At 53.5% G+C, this 10,280-nt stretch overlaps 2 pseudogenes; both read right to left on the bottom strand.

Moving 5' to 3' along the window:
• Window positions 1-539: 539 nt before the first annotated feature.
• LOC100341004 (protein lin-28 homolog A pseudogene) lies at window positions 540-1,395 on the bottom strand (annotated as a pseudogene).
• A 4,119-nt stretch (window positions 1,396-5,514) lies between these two features.
• LOC138849117 (protein lin-28 homolog A pseudogene) lies at window positions 5,515-6,370 on the bottom strand (annotated as a pseudogene).
• Window positions 6,371-10,280: the final 3,910 nt, after the last annotated feature.

Below are 10,280 nucleotides of genomic sequence, written 5' to 3'. Positions count from 1 at the left end.
CATGGGGTGCAGGGCCCAAGCACTTGGGCCATCCTCCACTGCACTCCCTGGCCACAGCAGAGGGCTGGCCTGGAAGAGGGGCAACCGGGACAGAATCCGGCGCCCCGGCCGGGACTAGAACCCGGTGAGCCGCGGCGCCGGCCCCCAGCCACCCTTTTTGCCGATCGTCACAACCCACTGCTTGGGACAATTCCCAGCACCCTGTCCCAGGATCGAGTTATGAGGAAACAAGATGTGGAAAACCCTGCCTTACTCCCAAGTCCCTCCCACAGGACGTAGTGGTTTGAGGGTTGGGTCCAGGAATCTGGTCCCACAACCAGTGTTCTCACCCTGGCTAGGGAAGTATTATTCCATATCCTTCCTTCAAAGGAAAACTTCCCCCATCCAGGTGACTTTGCAAAGCTAGAGATTTGGCACACGGGGCCTCAGATAAAGCATGCAGGCTATAGGGTGATACCCCCCCAAACCCCTTAATTGCATTTGGATATAGCATGGTTGGAATTCCCTGCCTCAACCCTTCCTCCCAGCATGAGGGAAAAAGGGGTGATGCTGTGAACCCCAGCCTGGGATACGTGGCAATGCCAGCTCCCCCCAACCCACCCTGTCCCCACTTTCTCCACTCTGCAGTTGATGCCTGCTCCTTGAAACTTCCTGATAGCCAAAAAACCAGCCCCCACCCCCTGCGGCTCAATTCTGGGCCTCGGGGAGCATGGCAGGGCTGTGGATCTCCTCTTCATCGTCCCGGAAGTAGGCTGGCTTTCCCTGGGCGCTGGGGGCCTGCTGGGCCTTTAGGGGGCACGAGGCCACCATATGGTGATGCTCTGGCAGAAGTGGCACTTCTTGGGTTGGGGTGGCAGCTTGCACTCCTTGGCATGATGGTCTAGACCTCCACAGTTGTAGCACCCGTCTCGTTTAGATCTGCGCTTTTGCATGCTCTTCCCCTTTGGCTGCCATTCGCTGCCAATACAGAACACCCCACCAGGCCCGGTGACACGGATGGATTCCAGGCCCTTGGAGGACTTCTTGAAGGTGAATTCCACTGCTTCACCCTCCTTCAGGCTCCGGAAGCCCTCCATGTGCAGCTTACTCTGGTGCACAAAGACGTCCACCGGGGGGTCGAGCGCGACCCCGGCGCGGGCGGTCATGGACAGGAAGCCGAACCCCATGCGCACGTTGAACCACTTACAGATGCCGGCCCCGTGCAGCAGCTGCGGCTCGTCCGCCGCCCGGGCCGCGTCCTCCGGCGCCTCCTCGGGCGCCTTCTCCGCCGCCTTGGTGCAGCCACCTGCAAACTGCTGGTTGGACACGGAGCCCATGGTCGTCGGCAGAGCCCGCGGCCCCGGGCCCCTAGTCGGGCGGCTGCTGGCCCCAGAGAAGTCCGGAGGCAAAGGGCGCCTTTGTTGATTTTTAAATCAGTTTATTATTTTCACATGGTCAAAGAATCGTTCCTGGTCTTCTCTGTGATACTAAGCCCTAAATCAGTTCCTGGTGTCATTAAGTATTCATTGAATACTTGTTGAATAAAGGAATGGATGTACCTCTTCCATAAACGTGCCACCTTGTCAGGGACAGCATTGTGAAGCACAGGGTAAAGCCACCACCTGTGACACCAGCATCCCATATGGGCGCCGGTTTGTGTCCCAGCTGCCTCACTTCTGATCCAGTTCCATGCTAATGGGTCTGGGAAAGCAGCAGAAGATGGCCCAAGCGCTTGGGCCCCTGACACACATGTGGGAGACCCAGATGAAGCTTCTGGCTCCCGGCTTCAGCCTGGCCCTCTCCCAGCCTTTGCGATCATCGGAGGAGTGACCCAGTAGATGGAATCTCTCTCTCTAACTCTTTCAAACAAATAAATAAATCTCTTTTACAAAGGTGCTCCCTTGCTAATGTCACATGTGATTCACCTATGCACAGACCGCTTGTCTGCTACTAGATTTGCTCAGCACATGTTCATCATCTCAGAGGTCCCCACGGCTCTTGCGGTTTCCAAAAGGTGCTCTCAAGATGAACTAGAATGTCCCATTAAACGTATGGATCTGGCACTGTGGAGGAAAACAGGAGATGGTAGCCAGGAAGATGTCAGCCATCTCCTCCAAGTGCACGCTGCGGGGCAATGAGCAGCTGCCCCGGAGCCCGCCGGGAACCCCAGCACACGCGTCGGCAGTTCTGTAGTCGACAGCATTCTGGGTTCGCACACGGCTCGCTGACCTCTACCACCCCTGCTCCCACCAAAACACCAGAACCCCACATATGGGGGGTCCCTCAATCTAAGAGCACCAGGCACTTACTGACCCACCTGCAAAGCCCCTTCCCCTGCCTTGTTGCTCAAGTCTCTCCTCCCACCCCAGGTACCCTCAGTCCCCGCCCTCGGGAACCAGGAAGCCAGAGGCTCTCAGCCACAGAGCCAGGAGACTCGGTGTACCCCACAACTGGCTGTGGGAGCAGTCACTGGTTCCCAGTGGTAAAGACTTGCTCAATGCCTTGGGCATCTCCGAGCGGGTGACAGTGGCCTCAAGGTCATCAAGGTTGCAACGCCTCCCGCCCTCGCCTGCTTTCTCGCCCAGGCTTGCTTGGCTGAAAGCAAAAGGGGGAGGCAGTTACCGCAGGGGGATCTGGGAGTGGTGCAGACACGCTCTTGGGGACACTGCTACCAGCAGGGCGGTCACGCGGTAGGCAGGTGGATTGCTTTCCATGTTGGTGATCTTGGGCAGCAGGGGGAATGAACTCAGACATTCACCTCAGGGCAAAATGTAAGGATGGAGAAGTCACCGAACTTCCCAAGCATCAAGATAAACAATAGTGTAATGCATTTTTTAAAAAAAAAAAAAACCATCTTAATGCAAAAAAATCAAAAATTTGAAAATTTGAAAGAAAGGCCACTGAGTAACTTCTTGGTGTTGGGCACATTAATAACACCAAATCTGAGTTTCTTCAAACTGCAGACTAGAAGAAGGGACGTAGCGAGTAGTCTCTGTGAGCAGGTCCAAGTCTGTTACATGTGAAAAAGCTCTGTTGCTGGGAGACACTGGGAAAAGAGCAGATATTACTCCACGGGCATTTACTAAGAGCCATGCTCAAGGTCACATCCTCTTCTTTGCGCTGTTCTCTGGCCTCTATTAGAAAAGTTAATATTGGCAGTGTCCTCAATAGTGTTTGTCAGCTCTGTGTCACTGCACCAATAAAGAGGGATAAATATTGACATACTGGAGCAAGCTTCCCAGAGACCGGTTCCCTGTATCTGTAAGACACATCTCAGCCTGCAGGAGCCTGTGTCTTCTGCTTTGGCTCTCTCTCTCTCTCTCTCTCTCACTCTCTCTCTCTCACCTGCCTCACCCCCATGCCTTGCTTCCTTCTTCCAAAGGACCAATCACAGCTTTCTCACTCAAAAATTCGAATGGGATGGGCAGACGTGGGAAGAAAGACACGATCTTCTGTATATTAAGATAATCGAAAATGAATCTTGATGTGAATGGAAGGGGAGAGGGAGTGGAAAGGGGAGGGTTGCGGGTGGGAGGGACGTTATGGGGGGGGAAACCATTGTAATCCATAAATCGTACTTTGGAAATTTATATCCATTAAATAAAAGTTAAAAAATAAAAGAAAAGCTTGCCCTGCAGTTGTCTCCGGTGCTAACGTCTTGTGCCTTGTTTGAGGGCTGTAGTTTTCCTGACACCTGGGTGAGGGGTAGCGGCAAGGCCACAGAGTGAATGGAAGACAAGGTCCCACCAGAATCATATAAGTAAATGAAATCATTTGCCATGGGATGGTGAATGAAGACGTGCAACTCAACCATTAAAAAAAAAAAAAAAAAAAAAAAAAAAAAACGAGGCCGGCGCCGCGGCTCACTAGGCTAATCCTCCGCCTATGGCACCGGCACTCCGGGTTCTAGTCCCAGTTGGGGCGTCGGATTCTGTCCCGGTTGCTCCTCTTCCAGGCCAGCTCTCTGCTGTGGCCCAGGAAGACAGTGGAGGATGGCCCAGGTGCTTGGGTCCCTGTACCCACATGGGAGACCAGGAGGAAGCACCTGGCTCCTGGCTTCAGATTGGCGCAGTGAGCCGGCTGTAGCAGCCATTTGAGGAGTGAACCAACAGAAGGAAGACCCTTCTCTCTGTCTCTCTCTCTCTCACTGTCTAACTCTGCCGGTCAAGAAAATAAAACAATAAAGAAAAAAGAAAATGAAATGCAAGCGTGCACAACACATAATGATGAGAATTGTTTTCTAACTCTTACGTCTATTGTGTTGTAGGGTAGCCTAGCTCTTGCTGTGAGTCACAGCACAGAAATCTGAAAGCCACTGATGGTGGTTAAGTGGGTGCTAACAGCCGCAGCAGCACCTTCAGTGCCTTAATACGGTGCCGGAAACATCACCGAGGCGCTGTAGCCTGGCCAACAGACAGCAGGCGGAAGTGCTGACCAGTACCACTTCCAGGCCTGAGCAATGGATTATCCACTTGAAACAGTGCTCTTTGTCTCTCCTGGGGCAAACCTGAAGACCTGAGTTGGGGTAGCATTTAGACAACATGCTGGTACCCCCACAGCCTGCGTCCTGGGTGACCAAGTGGAGCAGAATTTACTGCCAGCCTCACCTCCACCAACCTGTGTTGGACCTGCAGCTTGACGTCCAACATCATCGGCCAGCATGCAGCATGTTGAGGCACGAGTCGCCGTCTTGGAGCACGGTCATCCCATCACCCCTTGGTGCTCAGATGGGGATTGGTTCCCGGATTCCGCAAGGACACACCAGTGTGCAGATGCTCAAGTTGTCTCTGTGCCATGGCGTGGGATTCTCACAGAACCTGCTCACATCCTCCCATACATTTTCTTTTTTTTTCTTTTGACAGGCAGAGTGGACAGTGAGAGAGAGAGAGACAGAGAGAAAGGTCTTCCTTTTCCATTGGTTCACCTTCCAATGGCCGCCGCAACCGGCGCACCGCGCTGATCCGAAGGCAGGAGCCAGGTGCTTCTCCTGGTCTCCCATGGGGTGCAGGGCCCAAGCACTTGGGCCATCCTCCACTGCACTCCCTGGCCACAGCAGAGGGCTGGCCTGGAAGAGGGGCAACCGGGACAGAATCCGGCGCCCCGGCCGGGACTAGAACCCGGTGAGCCGCGGCGCCGGCCCCCAGCCACCCTTTTTGCCGATCGTCACAACCCACTGCTTGGGACAATTCCCAGCACCCTGTCCCAGGATCGAGTTATGAGGAAACAAGATGTGGAAAACCCTGCCTTACTCCCAAGTCCCTCCCACAGGACGTAGTGGTTTGAGGGTTGGGTCCAGGAATCTGGTCCCACAACCAGTGTTCTCACCCTGGCTAGGGAAGTATTATTCCATATCCTTCCTTCAAAGGAAAACTTCCCCCATCCAGGTGACTTTGCAAAGCTAGAGATTTGGCACACGGGGCCTCAGATAAAGCATGCAGGCTATAGGGTGATACCCCCCCAAACCCCTTAATTGCATTTGGATATAGCATGGTTGGAATTCCCTGCCTCAACCCTTCCTCCCAGCATGAGGGAAAAAGGGGTGATGCTGTGAACCCCAGCCTGGGATACGTGGCAATGCCAGCTCCCCCCAACCCACCCTGTCCCCACTTTCTCCACTCTGCAGTTGATGCCTGCTCCTTGAAACTTCCTGATAGCCAAAAAACCAGCCCCCACCCCCTGCGGCTCAATTCTGGGCCTCGGGGAGCATGGCAGGGCTGTGGATCTCCTCTTCATCGTCCCGGAAGTAGGCTGGCTTTCCCTGGGCGCTGGGGGCCTGCTGGGCCTTTAGGGGGCACGAGGCCACCATATGGTGATGCTCTGGCAGAAGTGGCACTTCTTGGGTTGGGGTGGCAGCTTGCACTCCTTGGCATGATGGTCTAGACCTCCACAGTTGTAGCACCCGTCTCGTTTAGATCTGCGCTTTTGCATGCTCTTCCCCTTTGGCTGCCATTCGCTGCCAATACAGAACACCCCACCAGGCCCGGTGACACGGATGGATTCCAGGCCCTTGGAGGACTTCTTGAAGGTGAATTCCACTGCTTCACCCTCCTTCAGGCTCCGGAAGCCCTCCATGTGCAGCTTACTCTGGTGCACAAAGACGTCCACCGGGGGGTCGAGCGCGACCCCGGCGCGGGCGGTCATGGACAGGAAGCCGAACCCCATGCGCACGTTGAACCACTTACAGATGCCGGCCCCGTGCAGCAGCTGCGGCTCGTCCGCCGCCCGGGCCGCGTCCTCCGGCGCCTCCTCGGGCGCCTTCTCCGCCGCCTTGGTGCAGCCACCTGCAAACTGCTGGTTGGACACGGAGCCCATGGTCGTCGGCAGAGCCCGCGGCCCCGGGCCCCTAGTCGGGCGGCTGCTGGCCCCAGAGAAGTCCGGAGGCAAAGGGCGCCTTTGTTGATTTTTAAATCAGTTTATTATTTTCACATGGTCAAAGAATCGTTCCTGGTCTTCTCTGTGATACTAAGCCCTAAATCAGTTCCTGGTGTCATTAAGTATTCATTGAATACTTGTTGAATAAAGGAATGGATGTACCTCTTCCATAAACGTGCCACCTTGTCAGGGACAGCATTGTGAAGCACAGGGTAAAGCCACCACCTGTGACACCAGCATCCCATATGGGCGCCGGTTTGTGTCCCAGCTGCCTCACTTCTGATCCAGTTCCATGCTAATGGGTCTGGGAAAGCAGCAGAAGATGGCCCAAGCGCTTGGGCCCCTGACACACATGTGGGAGACCCAGATGAAGCTTCTGGCTCCCGGCTTCAGCCTGGCCCTCTCCCAGCCTTTGCGATCATCGGAGGAGTGACCCAGTAGATGGAATCTCTCTCTCTAACTCTTTCAAACAAATAAATAAATCTCTTTTACAAAGGTGCTCCCTTGCTAATGTCACATGTGATTCACCTATGCACAGACCGCTTGTCTGCTACTAGATTTGCTCAGCACATGTTCATCATCTCAGAGGTCCCCACGGCTCTTGCGGTTTCCAAAAGGTGCTCTCAAGATGAACTAGAATGTCCCATTAAACGTATGGATCTGGCACTGTGGAGGAAAACAGGAGATGGTAGCCAGGAAGATGTCAGCCATCTCCTCCAAGTGCACGCTGCGGGGCAATGAGCAGCTGCCCCGGAGCCCGCCGGGAACCCCAGCACACGCGTCGGCAGTTCTGTAGTCGACAGCATTCTGGGTTCGCACACGGCTCGCTGACCTCTACCACCCCTGCTCCCACCAAAACACCAGAACCCCACATATGGGGGGTCCCTCAATCTAAGAGCACCAGGCACTTACTGACCCACCTGCAAAGCCCCTTCCCCTGCCTTGTTGCTCAAGTCTCTCCTCCCACCCCAGGTACCCTCAGTCCCCGCCCTCGGGAACCAGGAAGCCAGAGGCTCTCAGCCACAGAGCCAGGAGACTCGGTGTACCCCACAACTGGCTGTGGGAGCAGTCACTGGTTCCCAGTGGTAAAGACTTGCTCAATGCCTTGGGCATCTCCGAGCGGGTGACAGTGGCCTCAAGGTCATCAAGGTTGCAACGCCTCCCGCCCTCGCCTGCTTTCTCGCCCAGGCTTGCTTGGCTGAAAGCAAAAGGGGGAGGCAGTTACCGCAGGGGGATCTGGGAGTGGTGCAGACACGCTCTTGGGGACACTGCTACCAGCAGGGCGGTCACGCGGTAGGCAGGTGGATTGCTTTCCATGTTGGTGATCTTGGGCAGCAGGGGGAATGAACTCAGACATTCACCTCAGGGCAAAATGTAAGGATGGAGAAGTCACCGAACTTCTCAAGCATCAAGGTAAACAATAGTGTAATGCATTTTTTTTAAAAAAACCATCTTAATGCAAAAAAATCAAAAATTTGAAAATTTGAAAGAAAGGCCACTGAGTAACTTCTTGGTGTTGGGCACATTAATAACACCAAATCTGAGTTTCTTCAAACTGCAGACTAGAAGAAGGGACGTAGCGAGTAGTCTCTGTGAGCAGGTCCAAGTCTGTTACATGTGAAAAAGCTCTGTTGCTGGGAGACACTGGGAAAAGAGCAGATATTACTCCACGGGCATTTACTAAGAGCCATGCTCAAGGTCACATCCTCTCTTCTTTGCGCTGTTCTCTGGCCTCTATTAGAAAAGTTAATATTGGCAGTGTCCTCAATAGTGTTTGTCAGCTCTATGTCACTGCACCAATAAAGAGGGATAAATATTGACATACTGGAGCAAGCTTCCCAGAGACCGGTTCCCTGTATCTGTAAGACACATCTCAGCCTGCAGGAGCCTGTGTCTTCTGCTTTGGCTCGCTCACTCTCTTTCTCTCTTTCTCTCTCTCTCTCTCTCTCTCTCTCTCTCTCTCTCGCCTGCCTCACCCCCATGCCTTGCTTCCTTCTTCCAAAGGACCAATCACAGCTTTCTCACTCAAAAATTCGAATGGGATGGGCAGAGGTGGGAAGAAAGACAGGATAGAAAAGCCTGCCCTGCGTTGTCTCCGGTCTAATGTCTTGTGCCTTGTTTGAGGGCTGTAGTTTTCCTGACACCTGAGTGGGGGTAGCGGCAAGGCCACAGAGTGAATGGAAGACAAGGTCCCACCAGAATCATATAAGTAAATGAAATCATTTGCCATGGGATGGTGAATGAAGACATGCAACTCAACCATTAAAAAAAAAAAAAAAAAAAAAAAAAACCAACAACGAGGCCGGCGCTGCGGCTCACTAGGCTAATCCTCCGCCTGTGGCACCAGCACTCCGGGTTCTAGTGCCGGTTGAGGCGCCGGATTCTGTCCCAGTTGCTCCTCTTCCAGTCCAGCTCTCTGCTGTGGCCCAGGAGTGCAGTGGAGGATGGCCCAAGTCCTTGGACCCTGCACCCCATGGGAGACCAGGAGAAGCACCTGGCTCCTGGCTTCAGATCGGAGCAGTGTGCCAGCTGTAACAGCCATTTGAGGAGTGAACCAACAGAAGGAAGACCTTTCTCTCTGTCTCTCTCTCACTGTCTAACTCTGCCTGTCAAGAAAATAAAACAATAAAAAAAAATGAAATGCAAGCGTGCACAACACATAATAAGGACGAGAATTGTTTTCTAACTCTTACGCCTATTGTGTTGTAGGGTAGCCTAGCTCTTGCTGTGAGTCACAGCACAGAAATCTGAAAGGCACTGACGGTGGTTAAGTGGGTGCTAACAGCCACAGCAGCACCTTCAGTGCCTTAATACGGTGCCGGAAACATCACCGAGGCGCTGTAGCCTGGCCAACAGACAGCAGGCGGAAGTGCTGACGAGTACCACTTCCAGGCCTGAGCAATGGATTATCCACTTGAAGCAGTGCTCTTTGTCTCTCCTGGGGCAAACCTGAAGACCTGGGTTGGGGTAGCATTTAGACAACATGCTGGTACCCCCACAGCCTGCGTCCTGGGTGACCAAGTGGAGCAGAATTTACTGCCAGCCTCACCTCCACCAACCTGTGTTGGACCTGCAGCTTGATGTCCAACATTATCGGCCAGCATGCGGCACGTTGAGGCACGAGTCGCCCTCTTAGAGCACGGTCATCCCATCACCCCTTGGTGCTCAGATGGGGGTTGGTTCCCGGATTCCGCAAGGACACGCCAGTGTGCAGATGCTCAAGTTGTCTCTGTGCCATGGCGTGGGATTCTCACAGAACCTGCTCACATCCTCCCATACATTTTCTTTTTTTTTTTTTTTTTGACAGGCAGAGTGGACAGTGAGAGAGAGAGAGAGACAGAGAAAGGTCTTCCTTTGCCGTTGGTTCACCCTCCAATGGCCGCCGCAACCAGCGCACCGCGCTGATCCGAAGGCAGGAGCCAGGTGCTTCTCCTGGTCTCCCATGCGGGTGCAGGGCCCAAGCACTTGGGCCATCCTCCACTGCACTCCCGGGCCACAGCAGAGAGCTGGCCTGGAAGAGGGGCAACCGGGACAGAATCCGGCGCCCCGACCGGGACTAGAACCCGGTGTGCCGGCACCACAAGGCGGAGGATTAGCCTAGTGAGCCGCGGCGCCGGCCTCCCATACATTTTCAATGGACTCTAGATTACTTATAACACTTCACTCACTGCAAATGCAATTAGTTGCTATACTGTATTGTTCAGGGGATAATGATAAGAAAAAAGTCTCTATTTTCAATACACAGTTTTTGTTAAAAAATAACATTATTGCTTCATTGTTGGTTGAATCTGCAGAGGCACAACCATGCAGTTACAGAGGGACAACTGTATACAACTCAGTGGTTTTTGGTATTTTCAGAACAGATTTTTCAGGGCTTTTGAAAAAAAAAAAAGCCTGGGGTAAAGAGTTTACGTTTTGAGGCTGGTGCT

This window comes from Oryctolagus cuniculus, chromosome 3, assembly GCF_051225735.1.
Source record: "Oryctolagus cuniculus isolate XC-2025 breed Fujian yellow rabbit chromosome 3, ASM5122573v1, whole genome shotgun sequence".
NCBI lineage: Eukaryota > Metazoa > Chordata > Mammalia > Lagomorpha > Leporidae > Oryctolagus > Oryctolagus cuniculus.
This window is presented reverse-complemented; position numbering and strand designations above follow the sequence as displayed.